The sequence below is a fragment of the Caretta caretta genome, chromosome 4 (assembly GCF_965140235.1).
Source record: "Caretta caretta isolate rCarCar2 chromosome 4, rCarCar1.hap1, whole genome shotgun sequence".
Lineage (NCBI taxonomy): Eukaryota > Metazoa > Chordata > Testudines > Cheloniidae > Caretta > Caretta caretta.
This window is the reverse complement of record NC_134209.1, coordinates 116598840-116610193: the sequence shown is the minus strand read 5'-3', so window position 1 is coordinate 116610193 and position 11354 is coordinate 116598840. Positions and strand designations below refer to the sequence as shown.

Genomic DNA, 11354 nt, shown 5'->3' with positions numbered 1-11354 from the left:
CTGGTCAGCTAAGCAAACAACTTTTCTGCATACCACATGCCTGGTCTCTTTAATTCATTGATAGTTTCTCTAGTCCCTTGACCTACAGTAATAATGGCCACTCTGCCTATCTGACTTACATTGTAATGAGAAAAGCATGGGCTAGATCCACAAATAGAACACAAGCTTAGCAGCACAACACCTCAAATTTAGGCACTCTGCCACTTCTGGAATCCACAATTCCAAGTTAGGCACCCAGGCTTCCTATCCAACACATGGGGACAGCTGAGTACCTACAAATGGGATTCACAAAATCCAGCAGAACAGGCGGTTGCCTAAGCAAGCCAGTATGTTAAGCATCTAAACATGGGCTGGAGGGAGGTGCCTACCTCTGCTTGGGATCCACAGACTTCAACCATGTCCTGGAGTTAGGTGCCTAAGTCAGGTCAGCCCTTTCTCACAAAAAATGGAGGCAGTAACTGCCCTACAGGCAATAGTTCAGGGGTTAGATCACTCACTGGGGTCCTGTTAAACCTGAGTTCAAATCCCAACCATGGCTGGGGAACCCAGGCCTTGTGTTGAAAGTGCCTGACACTCATCTGAAATACTTAAATATCCATTGGGGCAGAAAGAGAATAAGAACAGGGTACACACCTGGGTGGCAGGAAATCTGTATTCATATCCCTGTGCCAAAACAGGCAGACTGGGGATTTAAACTGGGATCTCCCACATCCATTGTGAGTGCTCCAAGCACTGGTATAAGGGAGGGTTCTTCCTCCCCTGCTTTGTTTTGTGTTGGGCCTGATCTGGTAAACAGCCTCTGAGAACGCCTATCAGATCAGGACCAGCAGGCAAGAATAGGCAGGGGAATGCTCAGTTTGAGGATCCTGCTGGGGCTTAGGTGCCAAGCTGCTGGGCCGTATCAGGACTTAAGCAGCTTTACACATGGTCTCTGTCAGAAATTCAGGCACATAGTTACTCATGGAAACTTAGACATCTACAGGTTTAGGCAGCAGCTAAGTGGGGGGTTTGAAGACCCAAATTTTAGATTTATGTGCCTAAAGTGGCAGTTGGGCACCTAAATTCCTTTGTGGATCTAGCTCCAAGTGTCCCAAGCTATCTGCTCAACACAAGAGTCTTTGCACCAATTCTCATTCAATATGTTTCATCCACAGTAGCACTTTTACAGCTGTGTTTCAAATTGTCTCATTAGTGTTGCTATGCAGTGTATTAAGAGATGAAAACATTAGCTGAGGCTGTTGCTGTACCATAAATTTGTGAGTAGTTTCTTGCCGCAAGAGAAAAATATATGAACTGAAGGTAAGAAATAAGTCAGTCAATTCTGTAGAGATATCTTTAGAGAAATGCAGCTTTTGTCTTAATTCTGCCTAGCTGATGCCACTGTAAATTGGAGAGAGAGGCTTACATGATGAGTGTCACCAGAATTATTTCTGATTGCAAAAGATTATTAACAATGGTATGGAATTTTAGGACTGTGGACGTGAGTTTGGGGATGCATATTTCTAAGGGAGGTTGGAGGTAAATGTGCTGCCTGTAAGCACCCCTGTATCCACACACTATTGCAATGGTATCTGTATAAAACTGTACCTTGTGAGAGATCATTTGAAAACTAACACATTGGTCAATAATATCATTGTGGAGTATAGGTGACAATGCTACATGTGGAGTTATGGATGTCCTCTGATATAATGTTTTCAAGTCTGTATATGAACAAAGTAGAAACGGGTCTGCCTAGGTCTTGAATACAAATGAAACAGGGTGATCAGTGACAATGGAATTGTAATTTTCATATGTGGTAAACTATCAAAGCTCTCAATGTGGTTGGGAAGTCAACATATCTGAGTCATAAAGAATTGTGCATTTGCTTGTCTAACCAGCCTGGTTGTCTGACAGAGATAATGAAGGTACATTTACGTAAAAGGTAAACAAAACTATCAGGCTAACAAGGGGAGGAAATAATGAGTCAACTATCAATGAGGAGTGGAGACTGCAGTCCTAGGAAGCCTGCTTCTTGCAGTAGGGTCAGTGCACTTTAAGAAAGAGGCTTTTCAAGGGTTTACTGCACTTTAAAGAGAAGGGCAGTGAATGCCAAAGTTATCTTTCACCTAAGACAACAAGGAAAACCAGGATCTCATACCTCTGTGGAAGGTCCTGACAGAGACAATCAGCCATGCTGAACTAAGAGTAATTGGTGATCAAAACCATCTTAAACAAAGACTGTGCCTTTCTAGATTAAAATGTAGACTTCTGCTCATGTTTTCACTTTTATTTGCTTGTAGCCATCTCTATCTTTATTTTTTACTTGTCATCACTTAACCTATGTCTTCTTGTCAATAAACTTGTTTTATTTTCATCTAACCCAACCCAGTAATGTTTTAATTGAAGTAATTGTTAAGTCCAGTTAATGTGGCAAGCTCCTGGGTACTGTCTCTTTAAAGGAGCAAACAAACCTTATTATATCTGAGTGTTTCAGGAAAGGACCAGACACTTCAGGGCAGATGGTCCTGGGGAAATTCAGGATTCGGGTTGCGTTGGGGTCACTTGGCTAGTTGTATCCAGGCCTGGTGGAGACCAGACTTTAGCTGTGGTGTAACAAGCAGGCTGCTGGCATCAGAGGTATTGAACCAGGGCTGTGTTTCACAGACATTCAGTGCATGCTTGTATGCTGGCTGAGAGTGTCCAGACACAGAGTATTTTAAGGCACCCAGGGTAACAGGACACACAGTGATAACCACCATCTGGATTGCACCCCAAAACATGACAGTATCAAATCAATATATACATATGCTGGTTGTTATTTGTGTAAATTGGCTGTTTGCCTACTTATGGAGCAGAGAAAACAAAGTGTGTTACACAAATCTGCCATCATCTTTCTTGGCTTAAAAAAATAGATCTAGCAGTAGAGTAGAAATGGTGTGAATTAAAGCTCATTGAAGTCAGTGGAATTTTTTGCATTGGTGCTACTGGGTTTTGGATCAGACCCCCATAGAGAGAGAAGTCAGACAGCCCACTGACTCCAGAAGAGTTGCCATTCTCTGTTCAGAGAAGGAGCTGCCTATGTTAAACCACAGTACTAGGAACAAGGACACTTGGGTTCTATTGGTGGCTTGCCTAGAAAAGACATTTTAACCTCTCTTTACCTGTCATTGAATATTTATAATAAATATCACAGAGGGGTTCTGAGGTTTTATGCAATTAAATGTTTGTGAAAGTACTTTGGGAGCCTCTGATGAAAAATGCTGTGTAACTACAAAATATTATTATTACATTTGCACTGCATGCTTCTCAGTTAGGGCTTTATGAATATTATTAAAGGGGTTATTCATTCAGTTTGATAGAAATAAATTAGTTGGCTAGTAACAGCTTCACATGAAGTCTCGATAGCTTATCTTTGTTTAAAAAAATACATATATTTTTCAGTTATTTCTTATTTAATGTGATCCATTCTAATCACTGCACTTTAGTTTCCCGCATGATTAATTCTCTAATGTTAGGATGAAATGCAAACCTTATAAAATTGAGGAACAATTATATTTCTTATGTTAGTTGGTGAAAGGCATGAGGAAAAATACTGTGGTCTGATCAAAAACATTAAATGATTTAAAATAAGGCCGTCAAAATCAGGTTGGAAGAATTATATTGATAATAATTGTTATCTTGGTTTATAAGCTTCCTGATGTGTCCTATCTCTTAAAGAATGTTAAGCCCATATTTGTAGTTAATTTGCTGATACTTCACATGGCTTATTTTTTTTTCTTAGCTTAAAATTCACATGGTTCATTCTTTTCATTCATAACTAAATCCAAGCTGGGATTTTCAAAAGAGCCTAAGGCAGTTAGGGCCAGATTTCTAACAGTATATAGGAACCTAAAGATGCAGATAGGTGCCTAGTGAGGTTTTTCAAAAGCACCGACTCTCGTGCTGAGCACGGAGCTGTCTCAGCTAGCCTGTAGGGAATGCTGAAGAGAAGAGTGGGTCCTGCACCTGCCCCTCAAGGAATTTATCTCTCTCTTTCCAGTTGAAGTCATTCCACACTCTGTAAATAATTAAATATTCATTGTGTCCAACGGATTGACTTTATAGCCCAGTAGTCACAGGAATCACCAGGGACTCAAGTTCCAGTGCCCCCTCCAATGACTATTTTATACAAAGATGAACAGCTTCAACAGGAGAGACAGAGCCCCACAGCAGAATACCCCAGAGGCCTGTGGTTAGGGCACTCTCCTAGGAGGTAGGAGGCATTGGTTTGAATTACTTTGAGTCAGGCAGAGGGAAGATAAGAGTTCCCAACTTTAAACATTATAAGGGGTATAGGTACCACTCCTGCTTTTTTGTACAGGGCCTGATCTATTAGGTGGCCTCTGAGCATGCCTATCTGATCAGGTCCGGGGGAGAGAGGGGGAATCTGCTGGGGCTTAGGTGCCTCAGCATTGGCACTGACGCCTCTGCATTCATGCCCACTGGCAGATTTTTAGGTGCCTGAGGGACCTTATCAGTGGAAAAGTAAGCAACAGGGTATTTTAGACACCTACAGGTTAGGTGGCAGCTAAGCAGAGGTTTTGGGGATCTAAATTTCGTATTTAGGTACCTAAAAGTGGCAGTTAAGTGCATAAATCCCTTTGTGGATCTAACCTCTAGGCATTTTTGAAAATCCCACTAGGTTGGGGTGGCCACGAACAACAGACATTCTGGTGCTTTCAGTGCCTGTCCCTGCCAGTGTGATCTCACTTGCATGGTGCGTGTGAAGTCACAGTGGCAGGGTGGAGCAGCGCACTCTCAAAATGGCATCCTTCACAATGATAGACAAGATCACATCCAGTACTAGCTTAAAACCAAAACCCCTGGGTGGCTGATTCCCTTTTGCTCCTTAGAAAATCCCAGGCAAACACAGCAAACAAGCAGTTTGGAGCCCCACCAGCCCTGAAGTGGGATTCTAGCAGAATGTCTGCCTCGCCCACAGAGCTGGATCCTGTAGGTGGGCTCTGAGTACATCTAAGACCTGACACCTGTCAGACGGCTCAGACCCCACGGCAGGAAGAGTGGATGCAGGCCACTGATAGGTGAGTGGGGGCACAGTACAGCTCCCACACAGGACATCAGGGGGCACATGGAAAAGGGAAAACATAAGAGGTTTCGAGTGTGGCTGCTAGGATATGGGCTAGTGTCACAGGTAGGATTGCCAGGTGTCCGGTTTTTTACTGAAACGCCCAGTCAGTGGTGCAGTGGGGCTAAGGCAGGCTCCATGTGGCTCCCAGAAGCAGCGGCGTGTCCCCCCTCCGACTCCTACATGTAGGGGCAGCCAGGGGGCTCTGCATGCTGCGCCCACCCCAAGCGCTGGCTCTGCAGCTCCTGTTGGTTGTGAACTGCGGCCAATGGGAGATGCAGGGGTGGCACTTGTGCACGGGGCAGCGCATAGAGCCACCTAGCTGAACCTCCGCATAGGAGCCAGAGGGGGACTGCTGCTGCTTCTGAGAGCTGCCTGAGGTAAGTACTGCCCAGAGCCTGTGCCCCAACCCCTTGCCCCAGCCCTGAACCCTCTCCTGCCCGCTGACTCCCTCAATCCCAGCCTGGAGCACCCTCCTGCACTCTGAAACTGTCATCCACAGCCCCATCCCCGAGCCTGCACACCAAGCCAGAGACCTCACCCCCCAGCCCTGATTTCCCCTCCCACCCTCCAAACCCCTCAATCCCAGCCCAGAGCACCCTCTTGTTCCCCAAACCCTCATCCCCATCCCAGAGTCCGCACCCTCAGCCAGAGCCCTCACCCCCCCAACCAGAGCCCTCACAAACCCCCAGAGCCCCCTCCCACACTCTGAATCCGTCAGCCCCTGCCCAGAGCCCCCTGCTGCACCCCAAATCCTTTATCCCTGTCCCCACACCAGAGCCCTCACCCCCTCTGCACCGAACCCCCTGCCCCAGCCCGGAGCCACCTCTCTCATCCTGAACTCCTCATTTCTAGCCCCACCCCGAACCCCCTGCCCCAGCCCGGAGCCACCTCTCTCATCCTGAACTCCTCATTTCTGGCCCCACCCCGAACCCAGAACCCCAGCCCAATCCCATACCCCCTCCCACACCCCAATCCCCTGCCTCGTTCTGGAGCTCCCTCCCATACTCTGAACCCCTTGGCTCCACTCCCCAGCCCGGATCCCCCTTCTGCACCCCAAATCCCTCATCTCTCGCCCTAGCCAGAGCCCGCATCCCAACCCACTGCCTCAGCCTGGAGCCCCTTCCCTCACAGAATCATAGAAGATTAGGGTTGGAAGAGACCTCAGGAGGTCTTCTAGTCCAACCTCCTGCTTAAAGCAGGACCAACCCCAACTAAATCATCCCAGCCAGGGCTTTGTCAAGCCGGGCTTTAAAAACCTCTAAGGATGGAGATTCCACCACCTTCCTAGGTAACCCATTCCAGTGCTTCACCACCCTCCTAGTGAAATAGTGTTTCCTAATATCCAAACTAGACCTCCCCCACTGCAACTTGAGACCATTGCTCCTTGATTCTGTCATCTGCCACCACTGAGAACAGCCTAGCTCCATCCTCTTTGGAACCCCCCTTCAGGTAGTTGAAGGCTCTATCAAATTCCCCCTTACTCTTCTCTTCTGCAGACTATATAAGCCCAGTTTCCTCAGCCTCTCCTCATAAGTCATGTGCCCCAGCTCCCTGATCATTTTCATTGCCCTCTGCTGGATTCCCTCCAATTTTTCCATATCCTTTCTGTAGTGGGGAGCCCAAAACTGGACACAGTAGTTCAGATGTGGCCTCACCAGTGCTGAATAGAGGGGAAGAATCACTTCCCTCAATCTGCTGGAAGTGCTCCTACTAACCCAGCCCAATATGCTGTTGGCACACTGCTGACTCATATCCAGCTTCTCATCCACTGTAATCCCCAGGTCCTTTTCTGCAGAACTGCTGCTTAGCCATTCGGTCCCCAGCCTGTAGCAGTGCATGGGATTCTTGCGTCCTAAGTGCAGGACTCTGCACTTGTCCTTGTTGAACCTCATCAGATTTATTTTGCCCCAATCCTCCAATTAGTCTAGGTCACTCTGGACCCTATTCCTACCCTCCAGCATATCTACCTCTTCCCCCTAGCTTAGTGTCATCTGTGAACTTGCTGAGGGTGCAATCCATCCCATCATCCAGATGATTAATAAAGATGTTGAACAAAACCGACCCCTGGGTCACTCCGCTTGATACCAGCTGCCTACTAGACATTGAGCTGTTGATCACTACCCATTGAGCCCGACAATCTAGCCAGGTTTCTATCCACCTTATAGTCCATTCATCCAGTCCGTACTTTTTTAACTTGCTGGGAAGAATACTGTGGAAGACCGTATCAAAAGCTTTGCTAAAGTCAAGATGTATCATGTCCACTTCCCCATATCCACAGAGCCATTTATCTCATCACAGAAGGCAATTAGGTTGGTCAGGCATGACTTGCCCTTGGTGAATCCATGTTGACTGTTCCTGATCACCTTCCTCTCCTCCAAGTGCTTCAAAATGGTTTCCTTGAGGGCCTGCTCCATGAACTCCTCATTTCTGGCCCCACTTCAGAGCCCGCATCCCCAGCCAGAGCCTGCTCCCCATCTAGAACCCTTGCCCCAGCCCAGTGAAAAAGAGCAAGTGAGTGAGGGTGGAGAGAGTGAGTGACAGAGGAAAGGGGGATGGAGTGAGTGGGGGCAGGGGCGGGGCCTCAGAGGAGGGGCAGGGTGGGGGTAGGGCAAAGATGTTCAGTTTTGTGCAAGTAGAAAGTAGTTCTACCCTAGTCACAGGGTTTTCTACTCGCTACTGGGGTGCCTCCTCATGGCTTATCTGGAGATTGCCTCTTGTCTGGCTTGATTCACCCCCTCCTTTGGTTGCTTGACCCGTGATGTCTCTCTTTTACCCTGTCTGTGGACTCAGTTTTACTCCCTCTTTGTGATTTAGCCTTCTGGCAATGTCACTTTAGCGATCCTGTTCTGGGATAACAAAATCCACTGGATCAACTGTTTCAGGCAGTCTTCTGACCCAGTGGTCAGTGGAGGAACTCAGGACTGCCCACTACTCTGGGTTCCAGTCCAGGGACCCTATGAGTAGCAACTACAGCCTAAGCAATCCCAGATCCTCTTGTTGTTTCCTTGTGCTCCTTTCTTCTCAAACGCTGGTTCCCATCTGGGTTACCACTAGAACTTCCTCTGATCCCTGTGACTATTTCATCCCTCTTGGGTTCTTGCCAGAGTCTGTATTCCAGTGCAGGATCTCCAGGCTCATTTCCACGAAGGACTTCTCCTTGTCTCTTGCTAACACCCCTCCTTTCTAGGGAGTGACTGCGGAGTTCCTTTCTGCAGAACCCGCTTGCTCATAACTTCCTGTTTTTATACTAGCTCAACCTGACCCTGCCTACCTGGGCTTCATCATCAATGAGACCCTATCTTCCAGGTGCAGTCTGAGATGGGGTTAATTGGCCCTTTTTGCCTACTCAGACCTTATGTGGGGTGGATACCTCAGCACAGCTACCTAAGCAGCTGACTTGGTTTAGGTGCCTAACTCCAGGACTGGTTTCATGGCTGAGGATCTCAAAGAGAAGCAGGTGCCTATCTGGCCTGGCAGTCCTGCATACCAGTTCAGGCATTTAGGTAATTAAGCCCCTTTCCTCTCCCCAACCCTCTCCTCGATGTTTCATTCCTGACTAGCTTAGGTGGCTTCTAAGATCTTTTTAAAGTGTCTAACTCTCCCCATGCATTGTATGGGGAGCCTGGGTAGCTAACTCAGAGCTGCGGACTTCTCTAGACAGCAGGCTATCCAGGGGGTTAGGCATTTCAATGCTGAATGGAGCAACACCAAAGCATCTCGGTCTAAGTGACTGAATGAGACTTTTTCGATGTCTAAGTTCTGTGATCCCGTGAGAGTTGGCTCATGCAGGGGTGATTTCCTTTATTTGTGTAGGGCATGTGTATGGGGACAAGCCACTGTTGAAAATTTTTAATGTCTGTTTCCAGGGTTGAAGTCCAGGTGTCATAAAGCAAGACATTCTCAATAGAGGGACCTTCATTTTGCCCATCACTCCCTCCTGCTCTTTCATCCAGCCCATATCTTGTCATTTTTAGGATGTGGTACAAGAAGCATTTGTTCACTCTGGCTTTTTCTTCATTTGGCCAGAGGATATTTATTTACCTAATCAATGGGACAGGAGTGGAAAAAGGCAGGGCCGGATTTGATTAGCCCCAGTTATTGGCATTAGGCATTCTCTGTTATTTCTCAATAGGCAAATCACTATGAAGGGTACAATACAAGAACATAAACCCAGTCAGTATGTTTGAGATTTCCCAAGTGCACCAGGCCTGGATAGGTTTGAAAACTTTGAATTTAAATAAAGTTTGAAACAGTATTGATATTGACAAGGAAGTGCAATATATTCTTTAAAACAGCAATTATCCTTAAAGATAATAAAGTGTTCATATAACATGCCATCTATATTTAAAAAGAAGTCATGGGAGATCAGGGGAATTACAGAGCAGTGAGACTCACCTTGGTTCCAGGGAAACTAATTAAGAGCCTAATTAAGGATGGAATTGGTACGACAGTTACAGTAAAGCCTGATAGGGTCAAACCAGCAGAACTTTCATGAGGGAAAGCCACACTACCCCAGCCTGTTAGTGTTCTTTGAGAAAGTAAACAATAGGAGATAAAAGTGACCATGACTGAGTCGGGTTTTCATGCTTTGCTTCAAACTTTTGTTTCTTTTGGGCGGTTATATTATTATCACCAAGTGGGATGCTCAGTGCACTTCACAAAGGTGGGTGTTGGTATCCTCCTTTTGCAGATGGGGAAACTGAGATGTAGAATAGTTAAATGTCTCATCTAATATCCCACACTAAAAGTGACAGAATTGGGACTAGCACTCAGGACTCCTCATTGTCATTCCTTTGTTCTAACTAAACTGCTGCCCTTATGTTCCCTGATTTACAGGAATCCTGGGGGAGAGCAGCCGGAGCTCCCAGCAAGACCTGTAGAAGGTTACAAAAGGTGATGCTGACCCTCCTGCTCCTGACTCAGGGAGACTTCAAGCAGACGTAGGAGCCCACATCACATCTTCCTGCGGAGACCGAGGCATGATGTTGCCAGGAAGGACAACAGAAGAATCCATGAGTCCTTTTCAAACTTTACCAATAGTTCTGACACCATCTGATTATTGTATGCATTGTGTACTGTGGTGTATTTAAAACTGTGTTACAATTGTAAGCTGTCACTTCAAATTTTAATATTTTTTTCCTGGTCCTGGTTTCAAGCTACGGGGCTCTGTAGGGAAGTGGGCAGTAGTCAGTTTGCAGCCAGCCAGCCAGTCTAGAGTAAAGTGGGGTGAGTTGTGCCTGGGGGAGCAACCTGCTTTTTCCTCTCTCTCTGTTTTTGTTCTTGTATGTTATCCTTCTGAATATGAAGAAATAAAGTAGTTTTACATAGCCACACTTTCAGCAAGAGTATTTTGTATTTATCATCAAACTTCTCTGTTGGTATGCCATGAAACATAACATATGAGGGGGTGGGAAGAGTGTTAAACACACGGGGGCCAGATTCTCAAGGAGGATTTAGGTGGCTTTAGGTGCCCAAGTCCAACATATAGGCACTACTGGCATTCACAAAACCACCTCACAGCTGCTACCTAACCCTGTAGGCACATGATGTCCCTAGGTGTCAAAGTTTCCACTGGTAAAGACCTCAAGGTGCCTAAATGTCTTCTCCTGGGCATGTGCAAAGCTACTGCTCTCCTGACACCACCCAGCAGCTCAGTGCCTTTCTCATTCCTATTCCCTGGTGGAACTCACAAACTCGGCATTTCCCACCTTGCCTCTCTTATGGGTACCCTCCATTAGTGGGGAGGGATGTCTCTTTTTACCAAACTTCATTGAACAGCACTGTCAGTTTCCTTAGGGTGATGGTATCGAGTGCTTTTAGCATTTCAGCAGTATGTTGATCATCCCCCGCAGCTTTGTTATTTTTCAGCTTCTTGATTGCAGCTGCTATTTCTGACATCTCTATTGGACCTATGTTAATATAAAACTGATCAGGTTTGCCTGTTTAATCAAAATCTGGTTCTGAAGTGGGGCTGGAGCTGTTGAGGATGTCTTTGAAATGCTCTGCTCATCTGTTTTCCTGTTGTAAGCATTTTCCCATCTTTGCTTTTTATCGGCCCATTTTGTGTTTTGAAATTTCTGCACAGTCACTTGGTAAATGGCCCTGTGATTTCCAATCACACAAGCAGCATCAGCTGCTAGGCCTTCAGCAGATCTCCATTTATCTTTCCTTGCATTGCTTTCCACTGCTTTGTCTGATTTCTTGTACTCATCCTTTGCTTTTTTCCAATCCTTGGTCTTAGCTTTCA

At 46.2% G+C, this 11354-nt stretch overlaps 1 long non-coding RNA gene across 1 annotated transcript; it reads left to right on the top strand.

Annotated features, from left to right (window-relative positions):
- The first annotated feature begins 1233 nt into the window (after window positions 1-1233).
- On the top strand, window positions 1234-10434 carry LOC125636093 (uncharacterized). Its single transcript, XR_007356467.1, has 2 exons — window positions 1234-1299; window positions 9944-10434. It is a non-coding gene; the product is annotated as an uncharacterized LOC125636093 (long non-coding RNA).
- The last annotated feature ends 920 nt before the right edge of the window (window positions 10435-11354 follow it).